Genomic DNA, 20,648 nt, shown 5'->3' with positions numbered 1-20,648 from the left:
GAGCAGTTCCGTCCCGTTCTGCCTTGTCCCCTCCTTCTGGGGAGTAAATCAGGTTTTCCTTTTCTTTTTCTGTATCGTCTGCTTCTGGGAAAGCCCTCCTCTGATCAGGCTCTCCTGCTTCTTCACCTGTTTCGAGCCCTTTGTCACAGTTACTTTCTTCAGGCTCTTTGTCACTTTCAGCTGCTTCAGGCTCTTTGTCACCTTCGGCTGTTTCGTCGCTGTCTGAGGCTCCTCCTTGGTCTTCCCCAAGTGAATCAGTTGCTTCGTCCTTAGAGAATATTTCTCCCTCCTCTATTTCTGCCTGTTCGCTTCTAGTTCTGTTTCGCTCTGCCTCAGCGCTTGGTACTTTGTTATCAGGTACTGGTAACTTCAGCGCTTCAACTTCCTCATCTGTGGGACACAACACCCTCTTTGTGTGACTGGCGTGAATCCAGTTGGGAACTCCCGCACACTTTACAGCGGTTGTAGTCGTCAAAATCACTTGAAAGGGTCCTTTCCAACGGGGTTCCAAACACGACTTCCTCACGTGCTTCTTTATCACGACCCAGTCACCTGCTTTCAGGGCGTGTCCTGGACCTTGGATCGGTGGCAAGGTGGTTGCCTCCACCTGGTGAGAGAAAGATCGAACCACATCAGCTAGACCTTTGCAGTAGTCTAACACCATATCATCTGTAATATTCAAAAGCGCATTTGCAGGAACTGCTGGAAGTCTCATAGCTCTGCCCATGAGAATCTCATGTGGAGACAGTCCAGTCTTTCTGTCAGGGGTGTTTCTCATTGACATTAGTACCAAAGGCAATGCGTCAGGCCATTTCAAGTTTGTTGATGCACATATTTTTGCCATTCTTGATTTCAATGTGCCATTCATTTGCTCCACTAAACCTGATGCTTCAGGGCGGTAGCTACAATGCAGCTTTTGCTCAATGTTCAGTGCTGCACAAAACAATTTTATTACTTCATTATTGAAGTGACTTCCCCTATCTGATTCTAAAGAGATCGGGAATCCGAAACGTGGTATTAACTCTCTCAAGAGTAGTTTTGCAACCGTGAGACTATCATTTCTGCGTGTAGGGTATGCTTCAATCCAGTGACTAAAAATGCACACAACCACCAACACATATTTCAAGCCTCCATGCACAGGCATCTCAATGAAATCCATTTGCATCCTGCTGAATGTACCCCCTGCCCTTCCAATGTGGCTCAAATTTACTACGGTTCCCTTCCCTGCGTTCATCTGTTGGCAAATGACGCAACGGTGGCAAACTGCTTCAGCAACTTGACGGAATTTGGGGTTAAACCAATCAGTTTTAAACAACCTAATCATGGCATCCCTCCCAAGATGAGCTTGTCCATGGTAAAATCTGGCTATCTGTGTCAAAAGGCTATTTGGAAGAACGAATTTCCCTTTACTTGAAACCCATAATTCATCTAGTCTCTTTACACATTGTGATTTGGTCTACGAGAGTTTCTCATCCTCACTGACATCATTCTGTAGGGATTTCAATTCGTCCATCGTATCTCTCACCTTTAGAGCAAATATTTCGCTTGGTTCGAGTTCTGGTTCACTTATCAAATTCCATTCATCCCTAAGCAATATACAGTTCAATGCGCAAAACCTTGCGACTTGATCCGCATATCCATTTCCCAGAGAAACATAGGCCCTCATTCTGACCTTGGCGGTCGGCGGAGAGGCGGCGGTCGGGCCGCGAACAGACCGGCGGTATTAAAAATGGCATTCTGACCGCGGCGGTCACCGCCGCGACCGACCGCCACTTCCCCACTCCGACAGCCACGGCGGTCATGACCGACGGGCTGGGGTCTGCGCACTCCGGTCCGGCGGTCGACCCAAGACCGCCAACGGTATCATGACCCTGCTTACCGCCGCGGTTTCTGGCGTTCGGGAACCGCCATGAGAACCATGGCGGTAGGCACTATCGGGGCCAGGGAATTCCTTCCCTGGCACTGATAGGGGTCTCCCCCACCCCCCACTGCCCCCCCGAGTCCTCCCCCCACACCCTCCACCCCCCTGCCACCCCCCAGAGGTGGTACGAACCCCCTCCCCACCCCCACCCCGACATGCACATACACGCACCCCGACATGCACACACCCCCAACATGCACATATACACACCCCCTACACACACACATACACAACGGGGACACATACCCGCACACATACATGCCGACATGCGCACCCGCCGAACTACACACATTGCCCATAGGCACAGCAGCACTCCCCGCCCGCATGCACGCACTCACACACCCCCTCTACACACTCACACGCACACCCCCATGCACGCACACATCACACAACACCCCCCCACCCCCTCCCCTCACGGACGATCAACTTACCTTGTGCGTTGGTCCTCCGGGAGGTGACAGGAGCCATGGGGAGGTGACCGGCAACAGAAGACCGCCAACAGAAGACCGCCACACAGAAATGTGGGTCGTAATTCTGTGGGCGGTGTTCTGCTGGCGTGGCGGTGGAGGTTGACCAGTCTCCACTTTCCCGCCGACCGCCAGTGTTGCTGCTGGCGGTTTTCCGGCGGAACGCTCCCAGCGGTCAGAATGCGCACAGCGGCATACCGCCGCGGTCGGCGGTCTTCACCGCGGCGGTAACTCGGCGGTCTTGCGAAAAGACCGCCAAGGTCAGAATGACCCCCATAATCTTGTCCCTTTGAGTGTGCACTGCATTTTACCACTGCTACTTCTCCTGGTAGTTGGATGGCATCTAACAATTCTTTTATTCTTTCGCCATTTTTCACTGGCGATCCTGAAGAGGTCATGAAGCCTCTCTGTGACCACAATTGTCCGAAATCATGCACTATTCCAAACCCGTACTGGCTGTCAGTGTAAATGGTAACTTTCATCAATGCAGAGAGTTGGCAAGCTCTAGTAAGGGCTACCAATTCTGCTACCTGTGCAGAGTAAACTCCTTGAAGCCAAGATGCTTCCAAAACACCTGTTACTGTGCATACAGCGTACCCTGCTTTCAATACACCCAGTGCATCTCTTAAACATGAACCATCGACAAAAATAATTTGATCATTTTCTTCCAATCGGGTATCTTTGATATCAGGTCTTGGTTTGGTGCAAAATTCAGTCACCTGAAGACAGTCATGGTTGATGTCTTCAGCGTTCTCAATTTCAGCATTTTCACTGGGAAACAAGGTTGCTGGATTCAACGTAGTGCACCTTTTCAGCTGCACATTAGGTGATCCCAGAATTATTGTTTCGTACCTTGTGAAACAGTCATGTGCTGTGTTCGGGAACGTGTCAAAAGTATCTCAACTGAGTGAGGGACCATGACTGTTAAAGGGTGTCCCATCACTATTCCTTCACTCTGAGTGAGGCTGATACCAACTGCGGCTACGGCACGCAAGCACCCTGGCAGTGCTGCTGCGACTGGATCCAAAGTAGCTGAAAAATATGCTACTGGTCTGTTTACGCCACCATGGGCTTGGGTCAAGACAGACAAGGAACATGCATCACGTTCATGACAAAACAATGTGAAAGGCTTTGTGTAGTCAGGCATACCTAAAGCTGGAGCCCTGCACATGCATTCTTTCAATTCAATAAAAGCATCCATCTCTTCTCCTTTCAGTTCAATTTCATCCAATGCATCCTTCTGGGTCAGTTTCAGTAAAGGTTTTGCTAGGGTTGAGAAGTTGGGAATCCATTGGCGACAGTAACTCACCATTCCCAAAAACTTCCTCACCTCCCTCCTCGTCTTTGGGGGACTCATTTGAAGTACACTTGTTATTCTTTCCTTCATTATTCTCCGTGACCCTTTCTCTATTTGGTGACCTAAATATTTCACTTTCTTCTGATGGATACAACTACCTGTGGATTCCTCACCTCATGAATACTCCCATGGCGCCAGCATTCGACGGAAATCTTCTTACTAGTCTCTGCACGTCGACGAGGACGTCACTCCAGCCCACGCGACGCCGTCTGACGTCATACAGGCAATAAGAGGTCCTCGACGACGTGCGGACGTCAGTTCCCTTTTTTCCGTGCATTCGAAACGGTTATCTAAGAGGGAGCAACTGTTACTCTTGCGGTTACAGTGTATATCTTGCTGCGTAGTCTTTCGCTGTGGAAATAATGTCGCAGAGGAAGTCTGGATTTAAGCCTTGTCGTGAGTGTGGAGGCAAGATGTCGGTGACGGATCCTCATTCCGATTGCCTTTGGTGTTTGAGCTCCGACCACGACGTCTCGACTTGTGATTCATGTCAGCACATGAATCCAAAGGCCCTCAAGGAACGTGAGGCGAAGCTGTTTATGGCCAAGTCAAAGGGGAAACATCACAAGAAGTCTTCTTCCCCAAGACATCGGCGTCATCGAGACTCCCGGCGCCGTAGAGAATCTCGGCGTCATTCAAAGGAGACTCGTTCCAGGTCTCCGGATCGGCGCCGAAGGACATGGGAGGTCAGTCCCACGGTTACGCCGCATCCTTCGACGCCGTTGCCCTCTCCGGCGTCTCCAACTTCACCTGGACAGGCGTCGGTGATTGAGGTATTGGAGCCTCAAGTGTTTTCTCCGGCGCAGACGCCGAGGCCGGCGTCGGGGTCGCCTCCGAGACAGGCACCCCAGTATCCGGCTTTTCCCACCCCTGGAGCCGATAGTTCCGCATTCTTGAATGCGATGTATGCCATCTTCCAACAGATGGCTCCAGGGGGTGCTCCGGCTGGGCCTTTGGCCTTTTCTTTGGGTGATCCTGCGCCTCTTCGGCCGGCACCCTTTATGCCCTTTCTCCCGTTTGGGAACGTGGGCTCGGCGCCACTGTCGGCGCCGGTGGCCGCTCCGGTGGCTTCAGAAGGATTGGCCCCGGGGATTTCCATCCCGTCAACGTCGGGATTTCGGCCTGTGACTCCGGTGGGTCCATCTGCTTCAGCTGCTCTTCCGTCGGCGCCGAAGTTACCTGTGGCGCCGGATGCGGCGTCGGTAGCTTCTGAAGATCGGCGCCGATCTTCGACTTCGGCGGAGGCATTGTCGACTCCGCGTATTGAGCAACGACTTCATTCAAGGAGACGTGCTCTCCGTGTATTAGAAGAGCAGGAGTACCAACGAGCCCTAGAGGAAGGAGAGCTAGAGGACTCGGGTGATGGGCTGCGTGGACTGGAGTCGGCCAGTGGGCTGGACACTTCCCCTGAGTGGGACCTTTCGTCCCCGGGGGAATATACTGAGGAGGCTGCTTCCTTTCATGCAGTGGTACGGAAGGCAGCTAGTTTTTTGGACCTGCCTTTGCCGGTGGTGGAGGCAAAACAAAACCTTTTGACAGAGGTGTTACATCCGGCCTCAGCCGCGGCGGAGCCTCTGTTACCATTTAATGACGCTCTGCTGGATCCGGTGTTAGAGGTGTGGAAGAGGCCGGCATCTTCCCCAGCAGTTCACAGAGCCGTGGCCAGGAGGTATCGGACGGCTCCAACTGACCCTGGTTTCCTATCTAGGCACCCTACGCCGGAGAGCTTCGTGGTGCAGGCCTCCTGTTCGTCCAAGTCAGCGCCTGGTTCTTTTCCGACGGTGCCTGGGGACAGAGATTCAAAGAAGCTAGAGGCGCAGTCGAAGAAGATTTTTTCATCCTGCAGTCTGGCGTTAAAAGCCACCAATGCAACCTGTATCCTGGGGAGGTATATTCATGCTCTGATGGATGACATTTCCTCTTCGTTTACAGAGCTTCCCCAGGGTCTTTTGGATCTTGTCTCAAATGCCCAGGCTGCTGCGACCCAAATTATCCAGACGGGACTGGATACCACCGACTCGGTAGCCAGGGCAATGGGCACAACTGTGGTGGCAAGGAGACAGGCCTGGCTCCGTAACTCGGGCTTTTCGGCTGATGTACAGTCCACATTGTTGGATCTACCGTTTGATGGGGACAAACTGTTTGGGGCTAAGGCTGATTCGGCCTTGGAACGTTTTAAAGAAAGCAGGGCCACGGCTAAGTCGTTAGGGCTCCAAGCTCCTTCTTCCACGGCCTCTTCCAGATTCTTCAGGAGGTTTCGTGGATTTGGGCGTGGCTCTTCCTCCTCTTCCTTTCGGGGGAGATATCAGCAACCTGCTTCTTCCCATCCCTATAGATCTTTCAGGGGGAGAGGTAGGGTCCGCACCAGAGGAGCCTCTCAGCAGCACTCTGCCTCTTCCTCATCCTCTGGCGGGGTGCAGCAGGGGAAGCAGCCTTAGGCTTCCACCATTTCCCACTCACTCCTCTCCTGTAGGGGGAAGATTACAGCATTTTCTCACCAAATGGAAGACTGTTACATCGGACACTTGGGTTCTCAGTGTTGTGGGAAAAGGCTACACCCTTCCCTTTCGGGAGTTCCCGCCCCTCATCCCGCCCCGCCCTTCGTATTGTTCAGAAGAACACCTCCTGTTGCTAGAACAGGAGGTGCAAGTCCTCCTTTCAAAGGGCGCGGTGGAGTTGGTCCCGGAGCAGGAAAGGGGTCGAGGAGTTTACTCAAGGTATTTCCTGATTCCCAAGAAGGATGGTCGTTTGAGACCAATTCTGGACCTGAGGATCTTGAATTGGTTCCTCAAGCAGGAAAAGTTCAAGATGCTGACCCTAGCACAGGTGCTTTTGGCGTTGAACATGGAAGACTGGATGGTGTCTGTCAACTTGCAGGATGCTTACTTTCATATCCCGATACTCAAGTCACACAGGAAGTATCTCCGGTTTGTGGTGGGATCGCAACACTATCAGTTTGCGGTCCTTCCGTTTGGTCTTACTTCAGCACCTCGAGTCTTCACGAAGGTGATGTCGGTGGTTGCGGCAGAACTCAGAAGGAAGGGGATAGCAGTATTCCCTTACTTGGACGACTGGTTGATCAAAGCCAAGTCCCCGGAGCTTGTGTCGCATCATCTGCAGTCAACAACCCAGTTGTTGTTCGACCTGGGTTTTTCGGTGAACGAGCCCAAATCTCACCTAGAGCCCTCTCAGCGCCTCCTGTTCATAGGGGCAGTACTGGATACAACATTGGGTCGGGCCTTTCCTCCGCCTCAGTGGATTCAAGATATTCAGGATTTGGTTCCAATGTTTCGAAATGGAGCGGTAGTTCCAGTCCTCAAGGTCCTTCGTCTGCTCGGTCTTTTTGCCTCCTGCATTCTGTTGGTCACGCATGCTCGCTGGCACATGAGGGCTCTTCAGTGGTGCCTCCGAAGGCAGTGGTCTCAACACAGAGGGGATCTAGAGGGTACTGTCAAGATCTCCAGAGATGCTGCTGTGGATTTGAAGTGGTGGATTGCAAGCAACAATCTTTCACAAGGAAAGCCGTTCCAGCAGTCGCCACCAGTGACCACAGTCATAACGGATGCTTCCACTCTAGGGTGGGGAGCTCATCTGGGGGATCTGGAGATCAAAGGTCTTTGGTCTCCAGAGGAACAGATGTTTCACATCAATCTGTTAGAGTTACGGGCTGTACGTCTGGCTCTCAAGGCCTTCCTCCTTTCCCTTCGTGGTCAGTCGGTACAGGTCCTAACGGACAATACTACCACGATGTGGTACATAAACAAGCAGGGAGGAGTGGGGTCGTACCTTCTCTGCAGAGAAGCTCTTCGACTATGGTCCTGGGCAAAGGACCATCGGATTTGCTTGATAGCAAACCATCTGGCCGGAGTTTTGAACGTGCGTGCGGACAGTCTCAGTCGCCACTTCTCGGCAGACCACGAGTGGCGTCTCCATCCAGATCAAGTCCGTTTAATCTTCCAGAGGTGGGGGTTTCCTCGGGTAGATCTGTTCGCCACTCGAGAGAACGCGCATTGTCCGTTGTTCTGCAGCCTTCAGTATCCGATGCAGGGAGCGTTGGGGACGCGTTTCAAATAACCTGGTGCGGCCAGTTGCTTTACGCGTTTCCTCCCATACCCTTGATTCCTCGAGTATTGAGGAAGATTCGCCAAGACCGGGCTCTAGTAATCTTAATAGCTCCGGATTGGCCAAGGAGGGTGTGGTACTCCGACCTTCTCCAACTCTCAATGTGCCCGCCGCTCCGTCTCCCTTTCAGGGCAGACCTCCTCTCGCAGTCGCAGGGGCAGGTTCTACACCCCAACCTCCAGAGTCTGCACCTACATGCCTGGAGATTGAACGGGGCAACCTGAGTTCCTTCTCTCTCCCGCCTGAGGTAGTGGATGTTATATTAGCGGCCAGGCGACACTCCACTAAATCTATCTACGCTAATAGGTGGTCTAAATTTGTTGCGTGGTGTGGAGAGAGGCAGATTGATCCTTTGCATGCTCATCTATCGGACGTTTTGTCTTTTGCTCTATCTCTGGCGCAGAAAGGTTGTGCAGTGGCTACCATTAAGGGTTATTTATCGGCCTTGTCAGCCTTCATATGTCTTCCAGACCAACCATCTTTATTTAAATCCCCTATTGTTATCAGATTCTTGAAAGGTCTTCTAAATCAATATCCTCCAAAGCCATTCGTTATGCCGCAATGGGATTTGTCCTTGGTCCTGACTTTCCTTATGGGGTCCCCTTTTGAACCTATGCATTCTTGCCCCTTGAGGTATTTGGTTTTAAAAACAGTCTTCCTGATAGCTATAACATCAGCAAGGAGAGTGAGTGAGTTGCAGGCCTTATCAGTAAAGCCCCCTTATACAACTTTTTATGGGGATAAGGTGGTGTTGAGGACCAAGGCTGCTTTCCTCCCGAAGGTTGTTTCACCCTTCCATTTGGCTCAGGCAATTACTTTGTCCACGTTCTATCCTCCGCCTCATCCTTCCAAAGAGGAAGAAAGACTGCACCGTCTGGATCCAAAGAGAGCGTTGAGCTTCTTTATTGATAGAACAAAGGATTTCAGGCTGGAGGATCAGCTGTTTATTGGATACGTGGGCAAGAGGAGAGGAAAGGCAGTCCACAAGAGAACACTATCCAGGTGGGTTGTTCTTTGCATTAAAATATGTTACTCTTTGGCAAAGAAGGATCCTCCTGAGGGCATTAGAGCTCATTCCACCAGAGCTAAGTCGGCCACTTCGGCCTTGGCCAGGGGTGTTCCTGTGGTCGACATCTGCAAGGCCGCAACTTGGTCGTCCCTTCACACTTTTGCAAAACATTACTGTTTGGATTCTGAGGTTAGAAGGGACGGCCATTTTGCACGGTCAGTGCTGCAGGATTTCTTGGTTTGACCATTTAGGCACCCACCGCCGGGCGTGGTACTGCTTTGGGACTCTATTCATGAGGTGAGGAATCCACAGGTAGTTGTATCCATCAGAAGAACGAGTTACTTACCTTCGGTAACGACTTTTCTGGTGGATACATTAGCTACCTGTGGATTCCTCACGGTCCCACCCGCCTCCCCGTTGCCTTTCTGGTCTTGCCAAGTAATCCTTGAGTGCGCTCCTCTTGGTCTTTGAGGGTGCAATAGATGTGTATATAATATATATTTATATATATGTATATATGTATATATCTTTGTGTATATACTTGGTGTGTGTATATATTTTAAAAGAGAAAGTTTTATATATATATTTATATAAAAAGGTTTACAGTTATTCATACAATGTTGTGTGTTTTTGCAATATAATGGGATGTTGCCTTGCTCTTTCATTGCATTGCCTGGTTGTTCTCATGCACGTAAAAAATGATTGGTACTGACGTCCGCACGTCGTCGAGGACCTCTTATTGCCTGTATGACGTCAGACGGCGTCGCGTGGGCTGGAGTGACGTCCTCGTCGACGTGCAGAGACTAGTAAGAAGATTTCCGTCGAATGCTGGCGCCATGGGAGTATTCATGAGGTGAGGAATCCACAGGTAGCTAATGTATCCACCAGAAAAGTCGTTACCGAAGGTAAGTAACTCGTTCTTCTGACAGAACTGTAATTTCGAAGGAGACAGCTTGTGTCCATTCCTTCCCAAATGGTTCAATAGGGCAATGGTGTCGGCTGTGCAGTCACTTTCTGTCTTGGATGCAATTAGTAAGTCGTCAATGTACTGTACTAGGGTTGACTCAAATGGCAATTCCAACGCTTCCAAATCTTTCTTTAGAATCTGATTGAAAATTGACGGTGACTCCGAAAACCCTTGAGGAATTCGACACCAACTGAAGACTCTGTCTAAGAATTTGAAACAAAATAGAAATTGGCTGTCCTCATGAACAGGCACCGAAAAGAATGCTTGTGACAAGTCGATGACTGAGAACCACTCGGCATCACAAGGGACTTGAAACATTATCACAGCTGGATTTGGTACTACAGGGCAACATTTTATTATTATGTCATTTATTTTCCTCAAGTCCTGCACAATTCGGACCTTTCCACTTGGCTTTATTAGTCCCATGATTGGTGAATTACATGGACTGCTTAACACTTCTTTCAGTACTCCCTGTTTTACAAACTCATCAATGAGTTGGGCGACTTTCATGAGGGTGTCTTGTGCCATATGGTACTGTGGGGTCTGGGGAAAGGTTACATTGGGTTTTACAGTCACTTTCACTGGTTCCACTCCGTTCACCAATCCCACCTCTTTTCCTGTCATATCCCACACTTCTTTTCCGACTGTTTCCTGTAACTCAGCTGGAATATATGCTTCAGTGATCATCGGAAAAAGGGTAATCAGAGGATACTCTTCATCGACAGTCTCCATCTCATCCCCTTCTACACTGTCCTCTTCTTCCCCATCACTGCTCGTCTGAATTCTAATTCCATCGTTCGAACACATAATCGAACATCCCAATTTGCACAATAGGTCTCTCCCTAACAGTGATATCGGGCTTGAGTCACATACCACAAAATTATGTGACCCTTGATAGTTACCAATTCTGACTTGTACTGGATCTGTGATTGGGTTTGTCAGGTACCTGTTTGCTACCCCTACTACTTGAACTGTTCTCCCTGAAAGTGGCAAATTTGGTACTTCAATGCTCCTGACAGTGGAACGTGTAGCTCCTGTGTCAACCAAGAATGAAACGCGATGACCCATAACTCTTCCCTCCACATACGGACCCTTTTGATCAACTTCCAAAGATGCTGCAAGCACACAATTTCCCTCCTCATCTGAACCTTCGCTCTCCCATACATCAGCATTCTCGCTGTGTAGTGGGAATTGTTGTACTGTGTCATTTTGACTCATTCCCTGACCCGTGACCTGTTGAGGAAGCATTGCTTGCTGCTGATTCATTGGTGCTAAGGGTATTTGCATTTGCTGATTAGGTACCATAGGAAACTGCTGTTGCATTGGCTGCAATTGTGTCATTTGCACACGAGGCATTTGCACCTGTTGCGGTTGCATGGGTTGTAAACCCTGCATTTGGGTTATATTGTTTTGAAAATTTGGGTTTGGACCTCTCAGTTTCGGTCCTCTCATTGTCTGGAATGCATTGACATCATTGTTTTGCTGACCTACACCTTCCTGCACCATCATTGGGCACTCCCGTTTCCAATGCCCGACGATTCCGCACGTGTGACATGGCATTACCTTCTTCATTGCCTGTATACCATTTGGAATCATAACGGTATTCAAATCAGGACCATTATTCACAAAGCCTCCTCGGCCTCTGCCTCTCATCTGCGGCTGAAACATAGCATTTCCCTGTTGCTGCTGCTGCGGCATCTGTTGTTGAAAACCTTGCAAACCTTGTAAACCTGTCTGAGCTGCCCTGAGCTGCATCACCATCACCTTTTCCTTCAATCTTTTCTGTTTAGTCTCAATCTCATCACTGCAGTATTTCGCATAATTCAACACTTCATCGATCGACTTTGACTGCCAACAAATCAAGTGCGATTTAATCATCTGGCCAATTTCGGGTCTCAGCCCTTCCACAAACCTAAACACAAAATGGAGCATGTCCTTTGGCTCAATCGTTTCCGTACCACTGTAATTTTTAAACGCTTTCAACAATCTCTCATAATACGCGTGTATAGATTCTTTAACCTCTTGGGCGGTCCTATCAATCCTTTGCCAATCCACATTTTTCGACGTATCCTTGGTTTTCAAGTGCTCGATCACCTTGTGGTACAAACTCATTACCGTAGGTGATGGCGCACCTGTGTCCCTATCTCTCTCTGGTTCACTCGTCGGCCAACCTACAGCCCTTTTACAATCTTCCCACAAATCAGCCGGAACCACAATCTCAAATAAGGTATTCAGGTCTTCCCAGAGACACTTCGCGAGTTTCACAAATCTATCTGTTTGTTGATACCACTCAATCGGCTTTTCTCTCAATTTGGGAAAGTCGTCCGTAAAGGATTGAATATCGCACCTGTGCCATGGTACATGCACAAGTTTTCCCCCTGCTGTCTCTCTCATTGGTAACATGGTTATCAGATCGTCATTCTGTTGTTTTTTCTCACTTCGTTCTGAAGTATTTTCCTTCTTTTTATCCTTTTTCTTAACCCACCTGCTTTCCCACTTGTCTAAACATCTCCACACCTGCGCACTCTGCAGTATCTCTTTAAGGTGTGTTTTCATCCCTGCGGATCTCATGTGTTCAAAATCTTTTGTCTCAAAGTCTAACCTATAACTTCTGCTCAGGTGTTTAGTCTTACCTATATCGATCTCGTTTCTGTCTGCAATTTCTTGTAACTTCTTATGTATGTTGCTCACTTCTCTTGTAATCCTAGGGCACATTTATCTTAGTTCTTCCTCTGTGTACGATTCTAATATGTTCAAACCCATTGTTCCCTCTACCAGTTCATCTGCCTCCATACCCAACCTTATTTCATTCAGGTATTCTTCTCCCTTCCCGCTTGATGTACTCTGCGGGGAGTTCAGGCTGTTGAACCATTGTGTTAACTGTTGCGCGTTCAGTCCCATCAATGTAGCAGTTACATCAACTGCCATTGACGGTTTCTGTAATGTTTCAGTCTGTGAAGTTAGCGGTACTAATAGTGGTGGATGTGACCTTACCATGGTTGACGGAGCGCAAATTGGAATTGGACTAAATTCCGACAAGGACCCAGATCCATTTGGCAGTGCCGCTATCGGAGTTGTCTCTGGAGTGGTTTCTATGCATCTTCTCCCTGTCCCATTCTGTTTCATTAACCCTTGGTCGCTGGTGCTTGAATTTGCCTGTATGTACAGTGGTACTGGTGGACCTACAATGATAGGTAGAGATATTGCATCTGGATTCTGTCTGTTCCCCGAATTCTGTGGCATGTTAATCCCCACATTGTGGTTCATCATCGCTGGCATACCTAACTGGCTTTCTACTACTCGCACTTCTTGTGTCTGCTTTTGGGGCACCGAGAACTGTGTTGATTCAGCTTGAATCAATGTCGGTCTCTGACAGTTTTGTCCTCCCTGTGCCATTGAATCAGAAGTCATTCCCATATTATGCTCATCGCAACAGTGCCTTTGAACCTGTGGCTGATAGTTATCAGCAGGTTTCAATGTTGGCACGTCTGGGTACATTCTCTGAATCCGTGGTATTCGTGGTGAGAAAGGCATGTCAGAGCTGCTCGGCCTCTGAGATATTCTCAAATTTGGTGTTACATTACCCTGTCTTGGTTCTGGAGGGGCAGTACTAATGCTTGAGCCTTTTTCGCTTTCCACATATGGTGGTGGGCGATCATTCAGCAATTGTATAATGAACTCCTCATCATCTGACTCGTCTCCCCTTTTCGAGTTTCTATTGCTCTCTCCCTCTCTGGACTGACTCCTGTTTGTCTTACAGGTGGCTTTCCTTCCTTCCGTCTCCGCTTCCTCGTAATCGCTGGAAACAATTTAATTCCCTGCAATACGTCCGATCTCCAAACCTTTTGTGTGCTGTCCCATCTAGCATCCGCTAGTGTCTTTTCTACTTTTCTTATTCTTGTCTCAAATTTCTTTTGTTGTTGGTTTCTAGCTATTAGCTCCCAAATTGCTAGTGCCTCAAACTGTGCTGGTCTTGGAGGTACTTTCATGTCATATAGCGCAAATCTCAGATTTTCTAAAACTCTTAGATTAAACGACCCATGGATAGGGAACGCTACACTTCCATGTTTTTCTGTTAATTTGCACCATTGTTTTAGCCAAAGACATGGCGCTACACCCTTTTCTTCAATGACGATGTAAGCTGGTGTACCCTCAGGCGGTGTTTCTTCTCCTACATTTGCTTTAATATAAACATCTCCCCTCATGGCACTCTTAAATGCTTTGAAAAATTTCATCTTTCCGTCTTTTGTTTTTCTAAAATATGTAATCAATAAGTGACTTTAATTCCCGGAATACTCTTCGCTTGCCTTTCCCCTTCCAATTGCGCTTCACGGACGGCGTCCAATCCGTGCGCGACCCTTCTCACCAACCGACCTATCCCAGCACGGCTCCTAGTGACGTCACACTCACACACTGCGGCTGACAAAGTCCCGCGACTTATCCTCTTTTCATTCGGCTTCACTCATAAACTAATTTCTGCAATATAACGCGAGCACCTAACCAAAAGAATAAAACAGATCTGTCGGTTTACTACAGGAAAGGTAATACAATCGCTTCAGAAACCTTAGGGATTTTTCACTAGCCTCGGCAGTTATTCCATCTTTCTCGGTTTCCCACTTTCGCAAGCAAAATTTGACCCGCAAACTTTACTCTCAACTGATCAATGAACTATTCTAGTGCACTTTAGAATTCGTCAAATCTCAAAGTCGAAGTTTTCTTTCACTCTGCAACATTCATACCGACTTGTTGACCACGCCCGATCAACCTATTAAACCTGACCAGATCACAACATCAAACAAGTGTCACATACACTTTTCAACATACTCCGGAGTCTCTTGACCTCGCAGGGCCCGTCTCAACATCAACAACCACGTGGACAATTTTTCTGCTCAAAGCGCTACACACATGTGAAGTTCGACGACTTCCCTACTCTCACACCTTTGGAGGAACACTCCTCTAATATCTTTTAACTCCTTAAATCCTCACAAACTTCTCAATTAATCTGCGGCGATAAGCTGTGCAAGCGTGAAACCCTAACTTCACTCATACCGTCACTAGAAATGCTGAGACCATTCTCATACCTCCATGTTCCTCATTCGCAAGCTCCGAGATTCCGGGAAAGTCATTGTAGACTTAGGGCATCATCATCTCTCCAACTTGTTTTATCAAAGAAAATTCTAACCTGACTCTGTCTATTGTTCGGATGGGGTCCCAAAGGGCGAAACCATCAATCTCTGCTACCATCTACTGATAACGCGTCCAGCCCTTACAAATTACCTGTACCTGGACACGTTGGAGGTCGGTGAATCTTTTAACCGAGTCGGGCTCTCCTCATCCTCAATAGTCGAGTCACTCAGATCAATAATCAATAACTGTTGTAATCGGTAATCAGTACTCAATTAATAGATCAATATAACACATCAGAAATCAATAACAGTTGGTATTTCGGTGCACCATGACCTTTCAGTCATGAATAACCACACCAGTTTATTAGAAGTTAGTGAATTTATTTCCCTATATTAACAAAGCTAGCATGATATATATATGTCTCAAAACCAATTGATATATGTATATGAACATTACTAGCTGTCCATAACGGCGAAAGAAACGCAATCTACGCAAAATCTGAATGATGATATACTCTGTTATAGCAATGCAAATCACCAATGTGACTAACTGTATTTGACTAATTGCATACATTCGGTCAGCATAACAAGATTTCAATTCTTCATGGGAAGCGCGTTCAGAGGTGCGTCCGGGGCAGGAGCCCTTTAAATTTCTTCAAGCGCTCCCGCCGTCGCGGGAAGCGCGTTCAGAGGTGTGTCAGGGGCAGGAGCCCTTTAAATTTCTTCAAGCGCTCCCGCCGTCGCGGGACGCGCGCGGGCGGCGCCCGGGCGAAGCCCGGGCCAAGGGCGGGCCCGTCCTTGCCCGTCATTGCCAGGAAGAGGCAGGGCAGGGCCACCCCCCTAACTTTCATAACAAGACGCTCGGTTTAGGCAGCTCACAAGTAGCTGGCCGCCTGAAGGTACTGTGTCAATACCTACCCCTAAAAAAAAAAAGGTCCTTTTATAGAGGGCCTTAGGACGGAACTCCCCCTTTCCCAGCATAGTGTTTCTCTCATTATTACCTGCTAGATTTGAAGTGGGGCCGGGCCGGGTCGTTGCCTCTCTACTTTATTGCATGAAGTTTACTTGTAATTTTTTAGTGTAAAAACCTTTATTTAAATACTTGTCATATTCATTGTCAGTATCTATCATTTAGGCTTACCCCCACTAGACCTACTTTTATTCTTGTCCATAAATACATATTTCTGCTCTGGTTTCATTAGAGCTGAAGTATCATATAGGTGGCCCAAAGCATGGGAAAACGTAAGGCATCAGAACCCCCAAGGGGGAAAGAGAAAACTACAAAAAAACTCAGGAATGCGGGCGAGAATTGCACTATAGACGAAATTGATGATCTTATTGAGGAGGTAGAGTCATTATTATGTAGTAGGGCCACTGTCCGGGAGGGACCTGATAAAAAGATTACCTCTTACTACACAAAAAAAGTTGAACTAGAGGAAGATTTAGTGACAGAGACTATTAGTCAGCAAGAGGGGGAGGTTTTACCCGATATTAGGATTGGTAGCCCTAAGGATGCTACAACTCGATCCAGACATCCATGCACCATAGATAGTACTAGGAAGAAGGGCCACAAGCAGGAGTGTGAAGTTGTATGTTCCAATAAATACGCAGTCTTGGCAGAACTTGATAGTAATAAAGTACAGAATACACAAGAGGGGGAATTGCTGAATGAGATATACCCAACTATTCCAATTGTACAGTTACCTAGAGAGAGGATCTCTCCATGCAACTTAGAACCAATGAATCCTCCAAAACATCAAACAAGAACTATAGCAGACCTATATGACCTACTCTCTGGATTAATACAGGAAGTTAAGGACCTGAAACTTGAAGTAAGAACCCTATCAGATATTGTGGAAAAGGAGGGGGGTAGGGGTACCCACAAAGCTCAGTGCGAAAAGGAGACCCCCCTTATATCATTTCAGCCACAAGGCAGATCCACACGTTCTCAAAATTTAAATACTAACCCCATCCCTACCCCAGCTATAGCCAAGATCTTACAGCAACCGCAGGGATATACGAGAGGGGTAAACAGGGAAAATACTGGTCCACGCAATTACCCTAGAAGTAATGCTAGTGATCTATGGCAAAAAATAGGGAATCCACGAAGAGAATCCCGCTTGGTAAAAGGGCCCCAAAAGGGGAATGTGGAGCTTACTCAGATCACCCATCCCCAAGCATCTCATGACCGTAACCATTATACTACATGGAATCGACATTCTGTGGGGGATAGGTTTCCTATTAGGACCAATGTTGTTTATCTGTTAAATGTCCCAAAATTGGCCATAGATAGTAGTGAAGACGAAGATTCCCTAAAGAATAAGCTTACACATTGGATTAGGACTAAAAGACACTGTCTATCCATAATTCATTCAGATATAAAGAGGGCAGAAAGAATCTCAGGAGGGATGGGGCAACATGATGTTATTGCATTAACATTTAAGGATGGAAGCTTATCCAGAGGCCTGATTGACATGGAACAGAGAACCGCCGCCCCCACGATCAATGCCATGAGGTTCAGTTCGGATCCTTACATTACCAAACCCCTAGTCCCGAGGCCTAAGTATAATGTCATGGAGGGATCGCAAAGGAGAAACTGCGATTCCAATCTTGAAAGAGTAGATTGACTACTCCAGATCGATCAGGCACAAGTGGGACTAATTGGGGACCCAATAGTAGGAGAGCCCCTCATAGGGTCTGATCCTCATGTTACAGGGGCAGGGATTATAGTGGAGTCTTTGCCCCGTAGGAAAGACTCGGCAGCATATTTGAGCCCTACTTCTAATGTTACTACCCCAAACGGGAGGGGTCCTATCACTATGATCTCCTGGAATGTAGCAGGCTTAAAAAATAAGCTTACAGACCCGGAATGGCAGGACTATATTGATCAATACCATGTCTGTCTCTTCCAAGAGACTTGGCTTAAAGACCCGCCGTATAAGCTAGGATACAAAACCTACTTTATTAGTGCAATTTCAGCTGCTAGATGGAGACCGTCTGGGGGACTGGTTGTTTGGGTGAAAATCTCACTAAATGTTGAGATACGTATGCAAGCCACAGAGTCAGATGACATTTTATGGTTGGTAATGGGGGGAAAAAATAAGATAATATCCCACTTGTTCAATGTATATATAAGACCTAGAAGGACAAACTTGGAGTCGCCTGAAATAACTCTATTAGACGACCTGCTTAAAAAGATCCCAGGAGGAGAGACAATTACGATAGGGGGTGACCTTAATTGTAATTATGAACCCATAACTGGTTTTGAACACTTAGCAGAAGAAGAAGATCAAGCCAGAGCAATCCCTTATTTAACAATAGAAAAAACTGTCCCAGGCACAGTGGCTGCATTGCAACTTATGGGCCTTACATTAAAACATGGACTGAGGGCATGTAATGGTAGAGTGGGTGAAGGGGGCCTTAATTTGGATACCTTCCAGAGAGGCAACTCTACTTCGAAAATAGATTATATTTTACATAGTATAAGTACATGGGGAAGATTAATGACTTTTAAAATAGATAAAAGAAGGGAAAGCGACCACTTCCCGTTAATAATTGAACTTAGCGCCCACCTCCTAGATTTGGATTTGGAATATGTAGAACATAATAAGGTGGAGTTACAACCCTTCCTCAGTAACAACAGACGGGATATAAAATGGCCTGCAATAATAGGCAATCTGGAAACTATGACAAATATTTACCATACATATTCTAATCTCCTAGACCCTTATGTTGAAAATGAACTTACTGATATCCCCATCACGGCCATCCACCAATCAATGATTATTGCACTAAGACCCTTCCTGACCAAACAGCCACGGTACAAGCTCAAAAAGGAGAAGGTGCAGATCACCCCAAGCAGCCCATGGTACACTACCAAATGTAGGGAGAGGAAAAGAGAGCTGATAGAGGCTATAAAGCAAAAGAACCAATTGGCCATACAGCAGGCAAGGGCCAGTTATAAGAAAACACTGGCAACTGCCCAAAGTAACTGGGAGGATCAAAAATGGCAAGATCTCCTTGAAGCAGCAAAAACCAGTGATGCTAGGATCTTCTGGAAAATAGTTACCCATGGTAGCAAAGAGGGGAAAATTTCTACTGATCATCATATAGATCCCAATACATGGGTTAACTATTTTACACACCTTTATTCTGATCCCCCCAGCCTTGATTTCTGTCCCTCAAGCCATAAAACATTAGCCACCCAGGGCATCTTACCCGAGTTACAATTTAGCCTGGAGGAGACGGTGAACGCCATTGAAGCAATCAAGCTGGGGAAAGCCCCCGGTTTGGACAAGATCCCGGGGGACCTGTTTAAACATAGTTTAGAAATTTGGGCACCTTATCTAAATCTTTTAAGTAACGCTATATTAAGGGGAGGTCTTGTGCCCGAGACATGGAAAGGGGCAGAAATAATCCCAGTCTTCAAAAAAGGTTCCAGGGATGAACCAGGGAACTATAGACCTATCAGCCTCATAGATGTCACGCAAAAAGTATATGCAAGACAGCTGCTGAATAGGATTAACAGCTGGATAGATGGAAACAGCATACTGACTATATATCAAGCTGGCTTTAGACAGCAGACGAGCACAGTCGATCAGGCCTTTAGGCTATTGACGTTAATGTGGAAATATACTAGACTAACGAAAGGCCATCTCTACATCGCATTTGTGGACCTGCGCGCAGCCTTTGATCTAGTGCCAAGAGACTCCTTATGGGCTGCTCTAGGGAAACAGGGTATGCCAGGGAACCTCTTGAGCCAGCTAGAGAGACTACATGAAAATACATTTGCAAAGGTTCGGTGGGGGCCAAAGGGTGCGTTGACAGACTCAATACCTATTAAGAGGGGGGTGAGACAGGGTTGTGTGCTTGCCCCAACCCTCTTTTCACTATACATTAATGATCTGGTTCAATATCTGAAGCAAAGCAACCATGACTCACCAAGATTGAACGGTGATCCTGTCCCCGCCCTCCTCTTTGCAGATGATACCATCCTATTATCTCAAACTCCCATGGGCTTGCAAACTCTATTAGATAAATTTAGCAAGTACTGCAGCCTGAAGGGATTAGAAATCAATACAAACAAGACCAAATACCTGACGGTTAACCCTCATAAAGCACTTAAGAGAAACATTCGGATTAGAGGGCAGGCATTGGAACGAGTAACAAATTTCAATTATCTAGGGATACTCCTTGATGCTAAATTGTCATGGGCACCGCATGTTAACAAAGCTGCTATTTCCTTAGCGCATAGCTCCATGGCAATTAGCAAAAATTATAAATGTTCAAGGTCTAGTATTGTTTCACCAGTATTTGAGATTTATAGGTGCAAAGCACAGGCTGCTGCCCTATATGGTGCTGAACTCTGGGGATTCACAAACCTAACCCCATTGGTTACCCAGGAAAATAATTTTATGAGGGGGGTACTGGGTCTCCCTCCATCTACTCCACTGATTCCTTTAACCTATGATATTAACATGAAACAAATAGGTAAATTGGCAGCCTTGAGGCCCTTGCTCTACTGGTGTAGACTCTGGTCTACCCCTGAATTAATCCATTATAGGCAAGCGCTAATTGAGATTATAGACTTGGACAAGGCAATTTCCCTCCCGTGGCTCCATTATATAAGACAATGCTTTTACACTCTTGGCCTAAAATTTTACTGGGAAGAACCACATA

The sequence above is a fragment of the Pleurodeles waltl genome, chromosome 9, assembly GCF_031143425.1.
Source record: "Pleurodeles waltl isolate 20211129_DDA chromosome 9, aPleWal1.hap1.20221129, whole genome shotgun sequence".
Classification (NCBI taxonomy): domain Eukaryota; kingdom Metazoa; phylum Chordata; class Amphibia; order Caudata; family Salamandridae; genus Pleurodeles; species Pleurodeles waltl.
The sequence above is the reverse complement of the archived record's forward strand: the minus strand, read 5'-3'. Positions refer to the sequence as shown.